The sequence below is a fragment of the Artemia sp. Qi Xiang Cuo genome, unplaced genomic scaffold, assembly GCF_049724085.1.
Source record: "Artemia sp. Qi Xiang Cuo unplaced genomic scaffold, ASM4972408v1 HiC_scaffold_2970, whole genome shotgun sequence".
Taxonomy (NCBI): Eukaryota; Metazoa; Arthropoda; class Branchiopoda; order Anostraca; family Artemiidae; genus Artemia; species Artemia sp. Qi Xiang Cuo.
This window is the reverse complement of record NW_028300366.1, coordinates 1-23,295: the sequence shown is the minus strand read 5'-3', so window position 1 is coordinate 23,295 and position 23,295 is coordinate 1. Positions and strand designations below refer to the sequence as shown.

The following is a 23,295-nucleotide window of genomic DNA, read 5'->3' as shown; positions in this document are numbered from 1 at the left end:
ATCAATAATTGGTGAAATAAAAGCCCCTAGGGGCTTTGAACTACACACGGAACGTTTTTTGCCACTTTTGACCCAGTTTCATTATAGGTCGAGTTTGTCGCTCGTTGTTCAAGGTTTTTTAAAGTGGGCGCCCCCTCAAGAGCTCCTTGTCATGATTTCTTTTGAAAAAATCAATTTATTGTTTATATTTAGATACAGTATTGTTTAAAAAACGAATTGCACAATGGACGTGTGGAGATCAAAAATTTTGAGAAGAAGTCTTAGCTAAAATGTTTTTTGTCCAAAATCTCGCAATGCAGTAGTAACCAAAGCACAACAGTAGAAGCCTACTATTCCCGTTTGATGGCAATTGTAACTACAGCCACAAGGCACCAAGAATAGAGAGAGAGGAGAGAGAGAGATAGAGAGAGAAGATAATTTCAATTGAGTTGAGAAATTCTGCACTGAATTCAATTCCTCCTTCCTATTAATCCATTAAAGAATCATCCATTTTATAGGATTTGTTTTCTTTAAATCCTATAAAAGAGAGAGGAGAGGAGACCGAAGAGAGAAGAGAATTTCAATTGAGCTGAGGAATTCTAGCGTGAATTTAAATCCACCTTCCTGTTAATGCATCAAAGAATCATCCACTTTATAGGATTTGTTTTCTTCTGGGATTCGCTGTGATTCTCACTGTTGTTTCTCTTCTAACCGTCGATCATTGTGATGTTTGTTGTCACACGTTATCTAGCCGCAGATATCGTTTGCGCCAAATGTATATTAATGTGATGTCACTCAAATGATTTTTTTTCCAAAATTAAGATTCTAAACGGATTTTTTCAAACCCTTGACCTACCCAAATCGTTTTTTCAGGCCAGAAAATCACAGGGAGCCAATTTAAAAAAAAAAATATGGAGCTGTTTTCAAAAAAAAATTACAAGCAAATACATACACGGTTACTCCTTTGAAGAGAGTAGATATACTTTTAAACTAAGGAGAATAGATTTAAAAAAAGTTCAAATAAGTGTCATCTCCAAGACTTCATTGCATGTGGTGTTTGCCAATGTCTTGATATCAACGACAGCTTCCTGGCAGTTGGTGAAATTTTATCTTCCTTTTCCAACCAGTAATTGACTCGAATAAATGAGGCTAAGATGACATTCTCGAAACTATTCTGGATGTCTGTTTTGATCAGTTTAGGGACGCTGAACAAATGCTCAGCTGGAACATTGTTAATTGGTAACGAAAAGATCAGCGATCTGTTCTTCTGCGTTACTGGATGCTTGATATCGCCACCGCCAGTCTTCAGACCAAGCATTTTCTTCCAGTACTGCTCTACTGACAGTTTATCAACTTGGGTATCTTCCAAATGAAGCTCACTTAAATCAGTCATTGCCTGTGACTTTCATTCTACATTGTTTTTCTGTAAGGAATACCTTTCTGTTAGGATAGACAATCTCCCAAATCACATTGTGATTTTGGCTTTAAATCTATTGTATTCCTTGGTTCAACTGAAGCCAAAATTACGAATTTTGTCTTCAAACTTGAATCGGTTTTTGATCTGCTTGATTGGGACTGTATAGTATTTTGGACAAGACTGGTAAAAGAGATTAATGTTATCACATGCCTCTTGAGCATTTTTGAGTTCTTAAATGGAATCTATTGCAGTTATTTCCGCATATGTCTCTTATTGGTTTAAGGGCGGGCACCCACTTGAATTATAAGGATCCAGTTTAGTAAAGTAACCAACATTGAGGATATAGTCCAGTTTCAAGAAAGCTAGACGCAATATCAATGACACTTGCCTTTAGGGAGCAAAGAAGCGGGAGCTCGGATTCAAAAACTGTATTGAATTCGTTGGAGAGGCTAAGAGATAAATTTTATAATATGTATAATAGTTTTAATAGTATAATAGGTTTTCATCCATTAAAAACCCTAAACATTTTATTGTTTCTGTTCTCTTTATCAGGTTTTTGTTTCTGCAATTTCATCATTTCCTTCAATCGATAAAAGCGTAGATAACACCAATAAAAAAGTTTTGAAAAATTTAGGAGTAACAGATTGTGTTGATAAATTGTTAAAATTCAGGAAATGCATTATCAATATTATTTTTCAAAAAAAAAAAAAAACAAGCAAGGTCAAAGCTTCATCCGCAAGCAGGATGAAACTAGCCCTTGTCAGGTAATACTTCCCTCGATCAATGAAAATGATAAAGAGGACAGGTCCCAGGATTGATCCTTGTTGGACCCCGCACTCTATTGTCTTTCTTCTGGATAAAATGAACCGTACTGAATTACCTGATATTGGCTGCATAATAGATAAGAAGAAAACCATTCCAAGCGTGAATCTTTAACTCAAATCGATTCAGGAGCTTGAATAACAATAGTTGGCCCCATGTGTCAAACACTTTTCAGATTTCAAAAAGCAACTGCAGGCATTACTCCAGCGTCAAATTCATCAGTAATCCAGTCAGCCGGGCTTAGAATTACCACATTTGTAGGTATTCCTTTTCTGAATCCAAATTAGGATCTCAAAGCATTTTTTCATTTGTGAAATAGTAAAAACAGGCATTTGGCAATTTATGAAAAATTAGTAAGGCCCCCTATTGTCTCCTTGACAAGCAAGGTTAAAGCTTCATCCGCAAGCAGGATGAAACTAGCCCCTGTCAGGTAATACTTCCCTCGATCAATGAAAATGATAAAAAGGAGAGGTCCCAGGATTGATCCTTGTTGGACCCCGCACTCTATTGTCTTTCTTCTGTATAAAAATAAACCGCACTGAATCACCTTATACTGGCTGCATAGATAAGAATAAAACCACTCCAAGCGTGAATCTTTAACTCAAATCGATTCAAGAACTTCAATAACCTTAGTGTCCCACTGTGTCAAACACTTTTCAGGTTTCAAAAAGCAACTGCAGGCATTACTCCAGCGTCAAATTCATCAGTAATCCAGTCAGCCGGGCTTAGAATTACCATATTTGTAGGTATTCCTTTTCTGAATCCAAATTGGGATCACAAAGCGTTTTTCATTTGTGAAATAGTAAAAACAGGCATTTGGCACTTTGTGGAAAATTAGTAAGACCCCCTATTGTCTCCTTGGCTCTCACCTCCTTATTCTGAAAATTTCTCTAAAGTTTATTCATTGTTTTTCTTGTATTTTTAATGTTCCCTTTACATTCTAGAAATTCATTTTAAAAATAAAGCATCTGGCCTATTAACTTTAAAATATTCTGCTTTATCGAGATAAAATAGCTTTTGCTATCCATGGTTTCTTAGGAAATTTTTCTTAAAGTTTATCTTTCCCAGGGGACACATTATCCTATCCTTAGAGGAAGGTGACATTCTTAGCCGTTCTTTTTTGCTTTGAGGTAGAGGCGCATATGCATAAACATCGCCTAAATAAACTGGCATATTCTCAGCCTTGTGAGATTACATATCAATGTCGTTTGTTTTCACTTTCTTTGTTTTAGTACCTTTCTTTCACCTAGGTTACATCAATTGCTTAACTTCCATTTAATTTTTTATTGTCTATGGGTGAAAAATACATTAGTCTGACTACTTTAAAAGAGTTAATCCCCTAGAATATTTTGATATCCTATCTTTTATTGATTTTTATTTGCAACAGATGACTTGCCAAGTTTTAGGCTAGCTTCCCAAGAACTGGTTCCTACTGTGTGACCGTACTTTTGATTCCTCGGAATTATTATTTTGGCAAGTGATTTCCTTTATTTTAACAGTCCTTTCATCGTCTCATCTCCAGAAAACTTTTATTGAATAGACACTTGGACTCGAAGTGTCAGGCATCTAGAAATATTTGACCATCTATATTTGCCTAGGTTTTGTTGGTGCCAAGTTGAAAACAAGTTCGTTTTCTTTGGTTGGCAGGATTGCCTGTTGTTGTGAAATGGAACATCATACGTTCGGTTTGGCTATGCTGGGTATTCTACTGTCTTTTGGAGGTTATCTCTACATCAATGAACCTAGTCTCGGACAAATTTTGAATTCTAGGTAAAAACACCTATGCTGCAGTATCTTCCCATATGCTTCTTTACGCTCTTTTTGCATGGCTTAATTTGAACAAAGGTTTGCGCTAAAGCAATTTGACCTGTTATAGTGTGAACAAAGGTGTGGTTTAATTGTAATCCACCTTCCAAATAAATTTCATTCGAGGTACCTACCCATCTATCTTAATATTGATATTCATTTAAGGGCTGGACACACGTAGCTGATTTCGGGAACTGATTTCCAAATCAGCACCGATTTTAAAAGAAATCAGCGTCAATTTAAGGTTGAAAAATTTTCTAGTTTTCGGCGCCGATTTTCATCATGATCATCACAAAAAAAATACGGATACAAATAAACAGTCAGCCAGAGATGTTTGTGGTGAAAGACCCCGCTACTGAGCTGAGAACTAAACTGAAAATTAAGCTAAGATCAATTATGCAACTATTAATAAACTCCAGTTGACTATTTGTGTCCATGATTTTTTATTTTGAAAATCTTGCGTAATAAATTTTTCTTTCAACCAATTTTTATTGCCGCTATCGTTTGTCACTGATGCTGAAATCGGTTCCCGAAATCAGCTACGTGTGCCCAGCCCTTTACGGTTGAAATTCAAAGGTTGGCCGATAACGCTTTTAGAGTTGTATCTGATTTTGGAAATTATTTTCTCATTAAGGTTTTATAATTGAAATTTTGTCTTGACGACAATAAATACTGAACTTTTTATTTATGTCTTGAGTGTTATTTTCTCGTTGTGACTCGTCACATAGTAAATAGAAAAACAACTATTTTCTCTTTTTTTTGGGGGGGGGGACTTATAATGCCTTTTCAATCTTGAACCAAGAAAGGATATTCAACCGCTAGGATTTTCAGAATTCCTATAACGAAAAGATGTTGGCAATTGGAAATAACTGGGACATACTAAAAACTGGCAAGAAAAAATATCACGAATGAGAAAGCAAAACCGTCAAAACGAGAATAACTGAGACATGCCAAAAACTGGTGAGAAAAAAAGTCACTTAGTTAATCTCTAAGTGTTGGTGACACCGTAAATAAAACAACTAAAAACTAACGCTTATTATTTTACTGATCGTCTATTTTAAAAAAATCAAGTGCCGAGAAACTTGGAATAAATTTTTGAAAAATCTTGCTTTTTTTTATTTTAGTTCATGTTTACGACAAGCTTGTTTTCAAAAATTGTATTGACTCTCAACTTTATATGTTCCCAGTAAATTCTTCCAAATTAAAATCCTCCTTGTGTATCAGCTTTTCTATCAATTTTTTTGTCGTTTCCAATGGCCAAAGAATATCTAAACAGAATCGTAGAGGTATTTTAATTAGTGTGGGGGTGATTTAAGTCTGGAGTACTAAACTGCAGTCTATCATCCATTTAGCAATTAAAATATTATGCAGCTCCAACGCAGGATTTCGTAAGGTGTAACAAGTGCTGCAACCGCATAGGAATTGCAAGCTTTAATCTTGTTTGTCTTCACGTTTATCTTCTCCATGATGCCTTTCTTTGTCTTTGGAAGCGCGAGAAGACCAATAAGAGTCAAAAGAGTATAAAAGTAGTGAAAATATTATTATTGAAGCTCCACACACTACCTCTTTTGTCAATTCCGTGCTAAAAAAGCAAATCGATATTAGGCAAGTTAAAATTATAGATGATGAATTTGAGAAACATTTAAGAATGCTATCCCCTTCCTTGAGGATGAGCACAATGAGTAAGCTGTTAATGTTGCCTATTATTATCACGCCCCACACATGTGCATCAAATCCTTCAAAGAATCTCATCTCTGGCTTATCACCAGTAGGATTTGCGTCTTTGTCGATTATTCGTAATAATATCGTCATTGACCTAATGACGACACTGAGTAATAAACCCATGAGATTTATTACCATGTTACTGATCCATATGTTGCAAACACTCTTGTTCAGTTTTTCAGACAATGCAGCGCACAATCCCGATATTATACATATGCAGGCAACTGCAATCAATCCTTCGGCCGTGGCACCATCAAGTTCAAGAATTCTGCGAGGATTTCCCCCAAAATGAATAAGTGAAACACCTAAGAGAAGAAGAAGTATTGACATCCATTGCACTAGCCTTAGTCTATGTTTCAATATGAAGAGACTAAATAAGCCAGTTGTCACTATTTTTAGCTGAGAAGTCAAATCAAAAATCGGTGCATCTATGCGAGATAAGGCAAAAAATTTTAGTTTGGTTTGCAGCATAACCTGTGCCGCTGGTGTCAAAAGCATTGCAAGACGCAAGAAATTTTGAAAATACTCCTTATATATAGTTTTGATGACAGTTTTTGCATTCCAATTTTCGTAACTTAAAGCGATAGAGAAGCACAGGAGAACCATCATAGCATCTTCAGTTAGTACTACTGATTCTTCCGAAACCGTCTTCGATTCCCGTTTCATTATGTGCTGGCTACACAGGGTGTCTAATGTGTTGAAAAGGGGGAGTAAAATTAAGCAAAGCTTTAATGTTCTACTGTACATCTCGCTCTTCGAATTTTCTAAGGAATTCATTTTGTATCACTGCAAAGGATTGTGAGAAGCAAGATTGTGTACGTTAATGAGCAGGAATGCTAGATGGGGTCTAAGTTTCGTCTTGAGATTCCTTGATCAACTTTGATATCTAGGAATATTTTTCGTTTTTTTTCTTAATGTGATCTTAAACTGCAAGATTCACTAAATTGCAACTATAATTTTATAGCAATGACGCAATCAGGGAGAACGGTAGACAATATCCTTTACCATGAAAATTTTATGCTGAAAAAAAAAATTATCGGGTTTTTATTGGATGTCGTTTTATCTTTTCACCCGTTATTCTAGTTTGTTGGTTTTAAAAGAAAATTTTAACATAAGAGCCATTTAACCAACTGGCCAAGGAGTAGTGCAAGGTATTGTCTTTATTTCACGTGTAATGTGATGATTTTTGTTTTGTTTTACTTTTTATTTTTAAATGCTATTCTAACTTACTAGTTTTAAGTATTTATCTACAAAACACTCATTTAGATTCAAGCATTTGTTGGAGATAATTTTCAGACCCGTATCAATAGGTAAATCCTCGGATTGTCTCTGCTTGATGCTATTTTTTATAGCTGATGATCCTGACGATTTTATGGTGGTCATGCTTGACACACCTTCGGTGTTAAGACTTTCCCACTACCCTAGGATGGATGATCTAACAACAAGTGAAAATAAAATCATTTTATATACAATTCTGGAAAAGGCTTATGCCAGCTTTGTCTCTCACTCAGACTACCTGTCTTGGCTTTGTCTCCAATTGGCCAATAGCATGATGGCAACTTGATTTTAATTCAAATACACAGTCAAAGGAAACTCCATTGTTAATATATAACGTTCAGTTCCTGTTCCTATATTCTATGATGTCATCAATTGTTATTTTATTAAATATTGACACTTTTTCCTAACTCTTTGATTTTGTACCGCCTGCAGGAGATTGTTTAGTCACTATGCAGGGGCGTCGTTTGGGGGTGGCAAGGGGGCGCTGTTACCCCCCAATAATGTGGAGAAAAAAATATTATACATACCATGCCCTTTGACTATCCAGATATGGACCCCTCTTGACCCCCCCCCCCCCAATAAAAGTGCTGGAGACTCGCCCCTGTCACTATAGGTGCCATCTATATTTTTGTGAACAAAATTGAGGTGGGCAGAAGGTTCACTTTCAATCATGCGGATTAAAAATTTTGGGGCTGAAACTCTCCAGAACTCAACGATATGGGTACCCTTGAGTATAAACGTATTTTACTTGATCTTTGTATGAAAAGATTTTTTTCATGTTCTATTTTGTTTTGACTGTTAAATTAAAAAAAACTGTTGTTTTAAGAATCCTTTCTTTTTTCTTTTTCTTGTTTGGTTAAATCTTAATCAGCTTAACCTTTTGATGTGATTGTTTATTTGTTTAAATGAATGATTGTCAAGATTATCTCTTAAAAGGAGTTCTGTTTGTTGTCTTAAAAAAATTTCTAAATGTTTTCTTCAGAAGATGCTATAATAAACTGTAATATTACCAGACTTTTTTAGCCATATAAACAAGGAAAAGGCAGACATAGTTGCTTAAAAGTGGTTTCTTAGGTATGTTTCAGGCCTGGACCCAACAAAGAAAGTTTTACTTATCTAACAACTGTTTTCCAAGATACCAAAATGCCCCTTCATTTTAGAATGTTGGTTCGTTTTAATTGACGTAATTTAATCATTAGTTAATTACGCAACTTCTACAAATTTTGCCGAGCGTAAATCCTAAGTAACCGCGTGTATGTTACAATTACAAGTGTTAGAGTGAGGAGGAGGAACACTTCCCTTTTCATGGCCATAAAATATTTGGCTCTCTATTGATGTAGTTTTGTTATTGGGTAATTACGTCCAATAGCCTAAATTAAATTTCCCAGGGCGTAAATCATGCAATATTGAGAATGCTTAATTTGCAAGTTTTAGAGTGAGGAGGCAAAGCAATTAGCATAGTTATCGTGCTATTGTTTAGTTTCAAGCCCTGAGGTGGCAAATCAGGAATTTTAATTGATTCTGGCGTGAATTCAATTCTTCCTTCCTGTTTATCCTTCAGAGAATTACACATTTTATATGATTTGTGTTCTCCTGGTGTTAGCTGTGACTCTCACTGTTGCTTCTGTTTTAACCGCAGATTCCGTTGCGCGAAATTTTTGTTTACGATTTGATGTGACCCTTGCTGTCGCTTGTTTTAGCCGCAGATTTTGTTCTCCATCTTACTTGTGGTTCGTTGTGAGCATTGCTGTCACGTGCCTTCTAACAACAAATCTCGTTTTTTCTTCGTTTTTGTTCATCATTACCTCGCCCATTTTTTCCATGCATTTTGCTTTAGCTGTTCGGATTAATTTGTCACCTTGTATATATTGTATGACGCCACATATACAAAAAACTTCTTTTCTAGGTTTTTCCCAGCAATTCAACTGAATTACGAAATTCTGGCGTGAATTCAATTCCTCCTTCCAGTTTATCCTTTACAGACACATAACTTTTATAGGATTTATGTCCACCTGGGAGGTGATCGATGATCTTAGCATTAATTTTGCTCACTTCTTTTTGAGTGTCGCTAAATAATACATCTCATTCCATTGTACTTTTGATTTGTCTTGTAACCGCAGATTTCATTGTGCAACATTTCCGTTTACGTGAGATTTTCTGGGATGAAAAACGATCTAGGTAGGTCGTGAGCCTTGATTTTGAAAAAAAAACATTTTGCATGCGAATGATGTCACATTCATTTGTGTTTTAAGAGCAAATTACGTCATTTTTCCAAAGGTGGTCGTATCGTTTTTGGTATTATATGACGCATGTGAAGTTATACACGATGACAAATGGCCCCAAACACAGTGTATGTGAAGAATAAACAGGAAGGAGGAATTAAATTCACGCCAGAATTTCTTAAATCAATTTAAGTTACTGATTTGCCACCATATGACTTAAAACTAAAGAATAAAATGACGTCACATTCACGTTTATTTAACGGAAATTGTTTATTTGTCACCCTATGACTTAAAATAAAAAAGAAAACGATAATCTGCGGTTGGAAGACAAGCGACAGCGAGTATCACATCGAATCGTAAACGAAATCTGCGGTTAGAAGAGTATATTTACATGTATATAATGGATTAAAGAGCTCGCTTTGCGGGATTGGTACTTTTGCTAGGCATTTTTCTGGAACCATTTTTGAAGCTTCGAGGCGATTTCAGAGGTTGGAGATTAAATGAGTAATACAACTAGTGCATTTAATATTTTCTATGACTGTACCGAATACATTCGTAGAGAGGTCTTTTACCTTTCGAAAATCATGGGTAAGGTGCAAACCGGTCCAGCTCATAGGGAGGGGTGGTCAGATGTATCCCCACGAAAATCGACCAGGCCAAAAGAGGTTGGAGCTGCTCGATTGCGGTGATACGGTTTCGGATCTCTTCCCTACCATAAGCTGCTTTTCGGATCCCTTTGGCTTTGTGTCAAATAGTCAACACATATAAAATGTTCAAATACACATCAAATGATCGACACAGTAAAATATAACATAATTAGAATATAACATACACAATTTGATTTTAAAAATTCAACAAAATAAACTTTACACAGCAAATTTCAATTAAAAAGGGGTAGAAAAGAGGAGGGGAGATTCACTTGGCTAACATCTCTATTATATTGGCAACACCATTTCTCCTGGAAAAAAACATATTTTCGCTTTTTATTAATTTCTGCAATAGCCTAACTGTACGGTTTTAATATCGGTTGTTGTGGAAACCTAATGCAGGTTGAATAATTCTCGTAATTCTTAGTATAAAAAAGAAAAATCTCAGATCTTCGAGGATTTCTTGGGAGGTGACCAAATCTGAAACTTGTTGCAGCATAAGGTGGACGAGGAATATGCGCTAGCATGTCTGCCTCAAGCTGAGGATGTTGGTGGGATCGCCTCTCCCCATCGTTACGCCCCTCCCCTGCATTTTCGTGAATGGGTGCCCCTGTCTCAGGTGGTAACGTTGAGAAGATTTTGTTGATGTAGCAGGTTGAAAAATCACAAATAAAAAGTGTGAAAGAAAGAGAAATTAAATTACAGAACTACTTTTATAGTTAATTCAAAGATTTATTTTGTTCCTTTGTTGCTCAGCAAATATTCCCTGACGATTTACATGTTGAACTTGACCCTTGGTACGTGACTAGAATGTCATTTGGGAGACCGAGTTCTTTTTGACCTGTGAGCAGACTAACATTTTGTTAACGAAAATTTACTGATAAGTCGGCGTTTGTTACTTTTTATTGTGAAAAATGTTGAAATATTCTTCCATACTTATTGAGAAATAGCCTTTATACTGATAAAAAAAAGTGAATCGTTTGAAAGCATTAGAATTGCTTTACCGTAATATGCTGAATAAGTGTCGGGGAAATTTAACAGTGATATTAGTAGTGTTTTGGAAAAAAAAAAAAAAAAAAAAAAGAAAAAAAAAAAAAATAGCGTACTGTGATTTGAATTGTGCTGTGACTATAAACCGGGGTGTGGTATAATAATGAAGGATGTTTCTTTCTGGAATAGTTGCAATATAAAATAAACAAGCAAAAGTGTGATGTATGTGTGTGTGTTTATGTGCACGAATGTAGGGCCATAATTCGAGTGCAAAGAATCTAAAGCATAAAATACTTTTATGTAGTTGTATTTGTAAAATAATATGTTATTTCCGTCTAATTCTTCCGCTTTTTTTTTTATTATATTGAGTTTCGTACCCTTCCCCCCGCCTCGCCCACTTGTTATGAGGGATGCAGCCCTACCCAAAAAAAAAATTCCAAGCATTTTATTGCCCCTGATTTTCCTGGTTTTCATGGAGAATCTGACCCTTCCGTAAAGTATTTGCTTTACACTCCTTAGGAAAAAAAAATATATCCTTTCCTTCTCTTATAGGTGATCGAGCTCATTCACAGGATTTTGCTTTCGAGGGGGGGGGGGGTAGAAAAAGTTACAAAAATGAAAAAATTAGAAATTATTCTATAGATTCGGGAGGATTTTTTAGGAGGGATACGGATCTGTAGCTCCACCACCTCTTGCATGCTTGCCTATTTCAGTTATAATGAGTTTCCATGTATCACGACCTTTCTGCTTAACAAAGATAGATTCCTTAAGATACTGCTTGGAATGGCCAAGAATTAAAAAGAAGCTTGAAAGAGTTTGCCATTATGCATTCATTTTTACTGTCAGAGTAAGCATCATTGATGTCAGATGGGGGGGAGAGGGGGTAATAGCACCCATTGGGAAACAAGAAGACATTAAAAAATGTATAAAAATAAGAAAATGAGAAACCTTCCCATATAAATCTTGGCGAAAACAGAACTCCTTTTAGCACTCCCCATCCCTTGGAAAATATTCTAATGGTGCTCGTGGTCAGTACCTTTTCTTGTGGTCTGATTAAGCTGAAAGTTCAGTGCCTTGGGCCCTCCAGAGGGATGGAAAGTTTGTACCCAAATAAATTAGACTACATCTTTTACGCAGCATACTATTCCTGAAACTATTTATTTTCTCACTTCAATAAAATTAGATTTAAAGTTTGTTGCTGAGATGTTATAAAGTATCATCTCCAATTCTATTTGATTCTTTTGCCTAGAATCTATGGGAAAAGATCCATGCATTCTGTTGGAATGTATCGATTCTCATTTTCCCGGAAAACTGCTTCTCATTGGCCTGTTCGGCTGTGACGTGTAATGACTCCACCGGAGAACAGTTTTAATAAATTCCGATAGCACTTGGTTAAAATCATTGTTCATTCTTGAGCTTGTCTGAAAGGTTAATTTTGTTCAAGGCAAGTTTTCGATTGTTTTATTACATCAGTGGAATTTTTTTTTAAGGATACTTTGGCTATATGTTTCTTATTTATTTGTAGAGTAAGTTGAGAGTAGCTGTATTCGACTGTTACATTTATATACGTATCGATTTTGTCGAACCTTCGTTCTTTTTAAATAGCCTAGGCCTAAAAGATTTTGCTCTTAGTCTGAAGGACCTTGGGTAAATTTCTACCAAATCATTTTATTGAGTTAGGAATAAAGTGAATACACCATTCGATGCCTTTTTTTATGCTGATTACGAGTATAATAATCATTTCTATGATTATTAAATAATAATAATAATTATTTACCCCCCCCCCCTATATATGCCAATTCAGGGTTAGGTTAAGTTATGTTGTAGAAATATAGGTCAATATCTACGAAATCATATTATTGAGTTAGGAATAAAAAAAAGGCATCGAGTGGTATATTCACTTTATGCGCAAGTCAATAATATGATTTGGTAGAAATTTACCGGACCTTGTCTTCATTTTCTTTGAAGTAAAATCAGTGCAACATTGAGCATTGTTTATTTGGGTACTGTTCTGTTATAGTGACCCAACTCAAGAATTACGCTGTGTAAAACTCGAGAGCAAAACTAGAACTGGTTTTTCAGCTGTCTGTATGAGACAATTAGCTTATGCTAAGTGAGAAACAAGTGGCGGCTGAGAGAATACATTAGACTTACATAATTTGGCCTATATATTTGCACATTAGAGGGTAAGGTAAAGTATTTGGACAGCGTGAAGTTACAAAAAAATTCTTGTTTCATAATAATATGCAGAATAATTGTAGCTGACACATTCTTCATGCAGACCCGCTATACTTTACCCCCCCCCCCCCATAGTGTGCAAATATATAGCCCAAGTTTCAAGTTTGGGTAGCGGTAAATATTTATTAAATCATATTATTGAGTTACGACTAAAGTGAACATACCACTCGATGCCTTTTTTTATGCTCTTTACGAATATAGTAATCATTTCTATCGGAAATAAATTTCAGCCCCCCCTCCTATATATGCCAATTCAGGGCATATATTTCTACAACCTAACTTAACCTAACCCTGAGTTGGCATATATAGGGGGGGGGGGCTGAAATTCATTTTCAATAGAAATGATTACTATATTCGTAAAGAGCATAAAAAAAGGCATCGAGTGATGTATTCACTTTAGTCGTAACTCAATAATATGATTTGGTAAATATTTACCTGGGTAGCCTAAAATTCTAGTTAAGCTACTTTTTTCTATGTTGAAAAGGGGTTAGGTTAAGCGGCGTTCACAAACGTGTCTAGCTAGAATCCCATGTCTAGACACGTGTCTAGCCAGAATCCAATGTCTAGGCAACGACCGTTCACATGTAAAATTCGGTGCTTCGCTAAAACTACAAATTTAGTTTCAAATTGTCATTTCTAGCCAATCAACAGAGCTTATGCGGGCGAAACTTTCAAATATTATAATACCTATTTTTACTGTCACAAGCTAATGGATGAGATAAGCAAAACAATTGCCTTAATGTGCTTCATTATCATGTCTGGTGTTGTATATTTGCCTAAAATGAAAAAAAAACAATGAGAAAACAAAAGTTTAATTTCAGTTTACAGATGTAAACAAAAATGATGAAAATAGTGGGTCTTGACACATTCTGATTGGCTGTAATCGAAAATCCTAGACATTGAGTTCTAGAGGCTAGAACTCAATGTCTAGCCAAACGCCTTTTCTAGCGTGTCTAGCTAAGCGCCGAATTTTACTTGTGAACGGTTGTTACCTAGACATTGGATTCTGGCTAGACACGTGTCTAGACATAGGATTCTAGCTAGACACGCTTGTGAACGCCGCTTTAGGAAAACTGTAACTTTCAGTAATGAATCCAGGACCAAAAACATACTCTGGGAAGGTATTGCCAAGCTTCTATGTTAACCCTCTTCTGATTTCCAAGTCTTAGGAATTTGAATGCTTGACAGGTCCTATACCTATTGAAATTCTGACAAAACAATATTTTACCTTAATTTCAGTTTCTTAAAATCAGTTTCTTTTTCTCTGGTTTTAGTTCTTAAAATGTAATTCCTGTCATTTGAGTAGAATTTAAGGCATATCAATAGTTTTTTTTTTCTTACTTAGGAAATGTATTTACAGATTTTTGAAACCTCAGAAATTGGGACTGAGCAAAGTTGTGAAGATGGAAACTGTTTTCTTGTACTTAATTTAAGCAGAAGACCTATTTTGCAAGGTTTCACTTTTATAACACAAATTTTTTTAAAGGTCATCAAAGGTCAGGGCCTTCTAGAGAGGAGTGGAGGTAGGTACTTCAAAATAGCTTCCCATGACATACTTTAGTCTGTAGACCGACCCATCCCTGAAAGTTTCTTATTCCTACCCTAACCCCATTCCAAGATAGCAAGAAGTAGCTAAACTAGAATTTTACCTAAATTTGTTTCCAAAGTATTATATTTTCATTATGTTTTGGAATTCTTCATTAGGATTAACCTAACTTCACTTCCTGAGTAGGGTCGCTATAACAGAAAAGTACCTTTATTTGTACTGATTTATTTTGCGCATAAGCAATATATAATAATATTTTATTATGGTGCTAACTTCGATGAATCGGGTAAAATTCTAGACAAGGGACTTTTCGGCTTTTTGCTATCTTGGAAATTAGGCTAGTTGAGTTTGGCGAATGAAACTTTAGTGGAATTGACTCAGAGGCTAATTTAGGCCGTAGGGAGATTATCCTCATCCAAAGGACACTGACCTTTGATGAACTTAGCTAAAACTGTGTGTTATAAGAGTAGCCTAAGTGAAATTTTCTGACAGCTCTGACCTTTGGCCCTCACGAAAAGGCTCGGTTCTTCGCCATCCGTAGATTTAGCCTCCCATCACTAGCTTCCTCACTACGGCCGGTTTCTCAGGCCTTCGCCCTTGCACGTTTGTTATAAAATTTCATTGCCAACTGTCGTCTTTTTTTCTCTTTTTTTTTAGTTTATAGTGTTCAGATTCTTATGCTCTTTGCCCATTATCGTGATTCAAAAATTATTTTGTTCATAAGTTTTCGTGTTCCTTGACAAGTATAGCCTATTTATGAGTTTAGACGAAAAAGTTAAGGTTCCACCAACACTTGATTTCACGTATATAGATGGTATAAATTCGGTTCATGATGTTTGGAAAAAATGGGATCTAACAAGGGGACCCGACATACTCAGGGGGTATCAGGCAGTAAAGTGCAGATTATGTTCTGGCCTTGGGAAGGCATAGGGGTTTTGAGCCCTACTCATGTTAATTTCTGCTCGTTTTGAGTTTGACTCGGTTATTTATTGTAATTTCTGTTCGTTTTGAGTTTCATTTATTTATCGATATTGATTTGTGGTAGTTTCACGCTTGGTAGATTATTTGATTTTATTTTTGCTCATTTTTGGTTTAATGGAGTTCTTTACTTTTCTTTGAAAAACTTATTTTGTAGAAATGTTTTTTTAATTAATTTCAAAAAATATCGGACAAAGTGTGCTTTATTTTATTCGTAGAATCAATAAATGAGAAGATTTATTGAGGTCGTGATTTTAAGTTTTTTGGTTACCCATTACGGTACGCCCGTCTGATAAATTTACCGGGTCTCAAATTTCAAGTCTCAAAGCTTGCTCCCTGTGTTAGGCAGCAACGGGTTCAGTTTCAGTAGGGGTTCAGTTCAGTTCAGGTTCAGTTTTTTATTCTTTTTTTTTTTGAGAATCTTAGCCACTGACTTGTCTTGGGCTCTTGAATTCATGCTTTAATCCTGATAACATTCCATTTCAGACTCTCTGAAGACACCATGGTTGATGCTGGCACACTTGAAAAGTTGGAAGCTGGATTCCAGAAACTTCAGGCAGCTACTGATTGCAAGTCTCTTGTCAAGAAATACCTAACTCGTGAGGTTTTTGATCAGCTTAAAACCTTGAAGACAAGCCTTGGAGCTACCCTCCTTGACGTCATCCAATCAGGTAAGTGTTTGTTGTTTTAGTAACTTATGTATTATACCGCCAACACTCAAGCGATTCATTTAAGTAGAACCTGTTTCTCTGGCGCTCAATCCTAATGAAATATCACAAAGTATGGTAAAGGTAAAGGATGCGGCACTAGACCCTTAGGGTCCAAACTGGCGCATTGGGGGGGGGGGGGGTAAAGTATAGCGGGTCTGCATGCAAAATGTGTTAGGTACAATTATTCTGCATACAGGGGTGTAGCTACTGTATTTTTGTTGGGGGGCAAGAGGGGGCGCTATTGAAGTAGGTGCTATTCAAGCGGTAGTGACGAAAAGTAACTATTTAACAAACACGCTACTTGATGAATTTAAAAACATTACACAATACATTATAAACATTAAACGATCACAAATATAAGTGCAGGTGCTTGGTTTTTACTAAAATTGTCAGCAATGAGCTGATTCTGACAACAGTAGTATAGCACAAAAAGCTTTCGGATGGTCGAATGTAAATATTGTATATGGCTTTTTTCAGCCAGATTCATCACTAATGCTGCAGTACATACCCTCCATACAGCTCTCCCAACCCCCACGCCCAGTGCTGGATGCTCAATCTCATAATTGAACCAAGCTCTATTCTAGTAGCTCCCAGCATCACGCTATTAATTTGCTCGTGATTTAGAATGGATTTTGACTCTGTAAGATTTAATTTGTTGTACTAAACTTTTAACATACATAATTTATTGAAAAATTATGTATGATTTTTTATTAAATTGATTTTTTTTTTGTGGGTTCGCCGATTTAGGTTAATAAATAGCATTGATATCAGCAGGCCACAATGATATTTGACAGGATAAGTCAAACCATTCCCACAGATTGTGTAAAATTATATTGTGACACGTTCCCCACACTTCCCCCCCCCCCCCTCGACGACGCCACTGTCTGCATATTATGAAGTAAGAATTGTTTTCTAACTTCACAATATCCAAATACTTTGCCCCCCCCCCTGATGTGCAAATATATAGCCCAAATTATATATGTCTCATCTATTATGTCACTTTTCTTTGTCTTGTCTCACGCTAAGCTGAAAGAAACTAACGAAGAAACCAGTTCTGCTTAGGTTCTTCTTAAATGAAGCACTTTAGTATGGACGGTATAATACATAAGTAACGTTTTAATTTAAGTCGCACCATAAGAAATGAGAGCAGTTTAGCAACAGAAAAGAAGGAACAAAAACATGTGTTCTGTTAACCCTGCTTAAGCACAGGGAGGAATTTTCTTTCCTTGGGATTAGTCAGAAGAACTCCCTTGGAAGTATTGGTAAATTCTGGCCTAAGAATGCACTTTTTCATGTTTATTTGCCTCTTTCCCCCTAGAAAATTCTGTCTCTTTCCCCTCAAATTCGTAAATTATATAGAAAATATAAGAAATTACAAGGAAAATCGCAAGAATCAGGAGATCTTATGGGAAGGGCGAAGGGCCTCCTCCTACGTGCGTGCCTGGTGACAGATCAAAAGAATTCTACTAAGAAGAAATGTTAGTGCTTGTTTTTCTAGCCTGTAAAGTAATATGCAAACTATTGCTTGTTACAAATTATTCAAACTGACTTCCAAATGGGATACGTGCTAGGCTGCCCTCTGTATTCCCGATGAGACTCTGAGGCACGGGCATGAAGCCAGAGGTAGTTTTAGAGACATCAGAGGTTTGATTATAGGCACAACATGTTCAAGAGTTCATGTCGTGCACTCTTGTAGTTGATAGTTAGTGACCCCTTAGTCTGTCTGGTAGCGCAAGGATCCGGAAGCTATCAATTATGGCTTTGAAAAGATTTAAATGTCATGTCTAGCGATGCCTCGGCGCTTATTTCTTTCGGGTTCAAATTCCATTCATATTTGGCAAAAATGCAGTCGTCCATTTTGTTGCTTAGCGGGTTTCCTATTCGTGACTAGTGCTGTCTTCTGTTGGAAAAGGGACAAATTGATGCAAAAGCTGACATGCTTTGGTAATCACATGTGATGGAATTATAATTAAGTTTTAGTCGGTCATGCAAGGATGATGCATGGTGGTTAATAATGGTTATTTATTTATAACTGATTTATAATCACTTAGGAAAAGTGCAGTTGAAAAAACAGAAAGAAAAAACAAATGGGTATCATTTTAGTACTCCCGGAAACTACTTAAAACATTCTAAATTATTTGCTAATATCATTCCTAAATGCAGAACACTAAACTTTACCGTACCCTGTCCCCTAATGGACGAATACTACTACTACTTACAGCTCACCGCAGCACCAAGCCGCCTGAGGCCAACACAGTTACGCACGCTCCTCCTCCATCCCAATCTATTCAAAGCCTCCCCCCTTACCCTCTCCCAGGAAGTTTCCATTTCCTTTAAATTTTTCTTTATGACATCCTCCCACCCCAGACGAGGACGTCCTACTTTTCGTTTAGCCCTAGACGGTTGGCCGAAAAGGACAGTCTTCGGCAATCTGTCATCCTTCATCCGCAGAACGTGCGCTAGTGATCTCAACCTTCCTTTCATTATAGCCCTAGAAAGTGGGATTGAACCACATTTTTGGTACAGTCTACTATTTGAAATGCGGTCAGTCAGCTGGGTACCCAGAACAATCCGTAGGCAGTTCCTCTGGAAAATATCTAGCAAATATTCATCTGCTTTTTGGAGTGCTCATGCTTCAAAGCTATATTTGGCCAATGTCTTCAATTTAGCTTCCAATATTCTAATCTTGATTTGCAGACTTATCTTCCTATTCTTCCAAACTTTTATACATGATTTGGACTGTATATTTATCTATTAGGGAAGGGGTGAAGTTAAGTGGCCCACACTTAGGAATAATATAAGTAAGTGTTCAGAATGTTTAAGGTAGTTTACAGAATTGTATAATGTTTTTTATCCTTAATCCTAATGAAATACACCTAAATATGATGAAAATATATTCCTTTAGCAACAAAATTATGGAAACTGCAACAAAGAATGGAAAGCAGGCCTCCCAGAACTCGTTATATTAAATACCTATCCTAACCAAAATACCAACTGTATATAATAAATATTTAATGAAAATATACCTTTATTGTAGTTGATCTCACTGTGCCCAAGCTAATTGTCTCCGAATGCAGACAGACAAACTTGTTTTACGCAGAAAGATCAGATCAAACTTCTTGAGTGGGTCGCTATAATAGGCTACATAAGTACCCTTTATTGAGAGCGGGAGTACCAAACTCATGCCAAAATATAAGTACCCGGAGAAAAACAAGTATCAGATATTGTACTGAAGCAACCACATATGAGGGAACAGAGAGGGGTCCAAATATATGAAAAACATAAGAAACAAAGAACAACACTATGAGTGATCCAATTTTTTAGCTTAGATGGGGTGTGACGCTAGCTTTTCCCGGCTAAAAATTTATGATCGAGTGTTTTAATCCTAAGTGTAATGTCTGAAGCCTTAGACTTAATGAGTTTTCGATTCTGGGTCGATGACGGCAGTAAAGTAAGAATTTCAAGTACCGAAAATAATGGGACCGAATACATCTACTTCGAATAATGATACATGATCACAAATAGTTGAAAAAAAAATCTGATTGTATTTGCCGTGACTGGCAACTATTTTTGAATAATCCGGAAAGACCAACTTGAATTGTTTTTAAGTGAATCACCTTCATGCTTGTTTCGCATACTTGCAATGACAGAACTGACGGTAATACCAAACCATTTAAAAGATAGGATCATTGTAATTAACCAATGCCGACAAGACAGTGATAATTGAACAACACACGAGTTATAACATATATACTTACACTTCTAAGTGTTCTAAGTTAAACACATTTCAGAAATTGAATCATGTACAGTCCAAGGCCGTATCCGGGGGAGGGCTAGGAGACTTGAACCCATTCCCTCCTGAAATGTATGTCCGACTCGTAAAAACGTAACAAAGATGCAAATAATTTTTTTTGACGTATTTTTTAGATTTTTTTGTACCCCCCCCCCCCCTTCCGAAAAAAAAATCCTGTATACGACCCTTGTGCAGTCACAACCATTATAGATAAAAAATATTTTTAATGCCTAAATAACATAGTATTGTCAGTATAATGCCAACTAGGACATATTTGAAACACCGAAAAAGTACATCTTTGACCGAATCAGTGCTTGAGTAGAAGCAGTATACATCTTAAAAATATAAGGGGAGGATGCTCCGTCTGGGTGTACACCGCAACGAACAGCGGTGCATTCTGTGATGTAAACTTTCAGACGGAAACATGCATGGTATATACCAACATTTAAAGCAAAATAACTGAAGGATAACGCTTGTGATAGGGCAAAATAGCAAAGATGAACCTTATACTGAACCGAAATTTTTAACATTTTAACCATAGATCGGTGAGTATACGCACAACTGATCCCCCTGCGGAAACTTAGTTGGTTTTCCTCATTTTTAGCAAGACTAGTTAGGTGATGGTAAAATAATATGTTCAGAAACTTTACTAAAATAATAAGCTATGGCTATAGGCGGAAATTGTTTTCTTTCGGACCTTTTCAACGTTTCAAAGGTAAAGTAACTGATCCGCCAAGAAAGCTATCTAGGATGATAGACGAAGGGTACTGGTGTATTATGTGGGCCCACCGCTATATACTGTATCAAGGAAACCAGTCACGAAACCCGTCAAACGGGCTATTTACAAGAGACCGCTATAGATAAATGATTGCAAGGCCGTGGTTTCTCAATGAGTTACAATATTCAAACGATTGTTTTTTTTGGAGTTTAGGGGGGAGAAATGTACATAGGCTAGGTTAGGTTACGTATTTAATATATGCTATGCTTTACCCCCCCCACCCCCTAATGTGCAAATGTATAGTCAAAAGTTGTTTCTAAACTGTTATATATTCATCCTATTCTATTTTACTTCATTAGCATTAACCAAACTTGACTTCTTCGCGGTGCCCGTATAATGCACCAGTACCAGACGAAGTAACACACATTTGAATAAGAAGTTCCAGATGATACTAAAACTTCTTTGAATTCTTTTTAAATGGTTTACTGGAAGATCAATAATAGCCTTTAACTTGGATTTTGGCTTTTAAAATGCATCACCCAAAGGCGGATACCGTAGCAGGGATAACAATTATTAATCTTTACCAATGGCAAAATAATCATACACATACATAGCCGAAGGAGTATTACAAATGGAATCAGTACTACTTGCTATTTCATTATTTATAATTTCATTCTATTCATTCATGAAGTTTAGCATCATCGGAACTTAGGTTTACAGTACAGAAGTTGCTAAATCTTACAGCATCTTCTACACCAGCTGATGGTTTAAAAAGCAAAAAATTAAATAATATTCATATACTAGGTAAAGCATTCCTGAAATACTTAGTTGCAGATTTGTCAAAACGAAACTACTCAGCATGTGCTCACATTTGCTGACGTTAGATGAAACACGCAATTATGCTATAGCCAGAGTACAGAATACGTTGATTGGGCATAAACTCACGTAGCCAGGCAAATGAGCTTAGTTACACATTTTTGAGTAAGATCAGAATTTTCAGTACTTGCCAATTAGCTGGTACACACGCGAGATGTCAAGTTTGGTTAATGTTAATGCAATAAAACAAAATATGATACAAATATAATAGTTTAGAAACAAATTTGGGCTATATATTTGCACATTAGGGAGGTGGGTGGTAAAACAGCATATATTAAATACGTAACCTAAGCTAATCTAGGTACCTTTTCCCCCCTAAATCCCTAAAAACAATAGTTTAAATATTGTAAACGCAATGACAAAACACGCTTTGCGATCCAGTTCACTATTGACTGATATCCGTTTGACTAGTTTCCTCGACGATAAAATAAAAGGTCAAAATAGGGATAAAATCCTTTTTAATAGACAGTGTATAGAAAATTCACAAAAAATACTAGATATTTCGGTCACATATGCAGTGACCGTCATCAGTAGTGAAACTAAACTAAAACAATTTAAAACAAAAGTTTAAATACGAAATCAAATAAAACTACATATTGTTTAAATCTCTAATTCTTTTCAAAGGAAAGGCAGAAGCTAGCCTCTTTCACCCTCTTGGATTCGGTTCATTAGCGTTCAATGATATAACATTTAGACAAAGGTCAATTGCATTGGCTGAATTGAACTTTACTCTGTCAGATTTTTATAAATTATCATAGATAGAGTTCAGCCCAAATTCACCTGTGCCCCGATTCAAAGCAATATTCTTGAATAAGATTTTCTTTATTTTAAAAGTTTCACGAAAATTTTGCTTTAAACCCCGATCCCTAGAAATCAAAGAGACATTCTCGAACAAAATAAAATGGTCTGAAAAATTGAAAATATGTTCTGAAAGGGCTGAAGTAAAATCTTCAGATTTCGAATCTTGCTTTAAAGCCAAAGAAATAGGATCTTTATGTTGTAATAATCTCATTTCCAAACTCTCGTTAGTACGTCCCACATATGAGCTTCCGCAAGTACATGGGATCCGATAAATTTAAAAGATTTTTGGAACATCTTTATTGTTTGGGGGGGGGGATTTAAAGTTTATTGTTGAATTGGAAGAGAATGGGAAGCTTCCTTTTCTTGATGTTCTTCTTTTGAAAAATCAAAATAGTCTGGATTTTAAAATTTACAGAAAACCGACAAATAACAATAGGTTTTTGTCTTATAGTTCCGATCGTGCTCGCCAAGTAAAAATTGGTTTGATCATTTCTTTAACTGATCGGATCTTTAGTATTTGCTCTCCAAAATTTTTTGAGGAGGTTGTCTTTTCTAAGGAAAATACTAATAAGCAACATGTATCCAGAATGGTTAATTAACCAGACTTTTTCAAAAAGAAGAAAAAGGTTTCTAGACATTTCTAAGGAAGTCTTGGAGACAACTCGGGGAGAAGGATGTTTTTTGTTCCTTACCATATGTACCCGGGCTAAGTGAAAAACTTAAAAGAATTTTACAAAGCAATGGTCTAAGGG

At 36.1% G+C, this 23,295-nt stretch overlaps 1 pseudogene across 1 annotated transcript; it reads left to right on the top strand.

Annotated features, from left to right (window-relative positions):
- Positions 1–3,869: 3,869 nt before the first annotated feature.
- On the top strand, positions 3,870–16,316 carry LOC148938755 (arginine kinase pseudogene; annotated as a pseudogene). Its single transcript, XR_016143632.1, has 2 exons — positions 3,870–3,988; positions 16,132–16,316. The product of XR_016143632.1 is annotated as an arginine kinase pseudogene (transcript).
- The last annotated feature ends 6,979 nt before the right edge of the window (positions 16,317–23,295 follow it).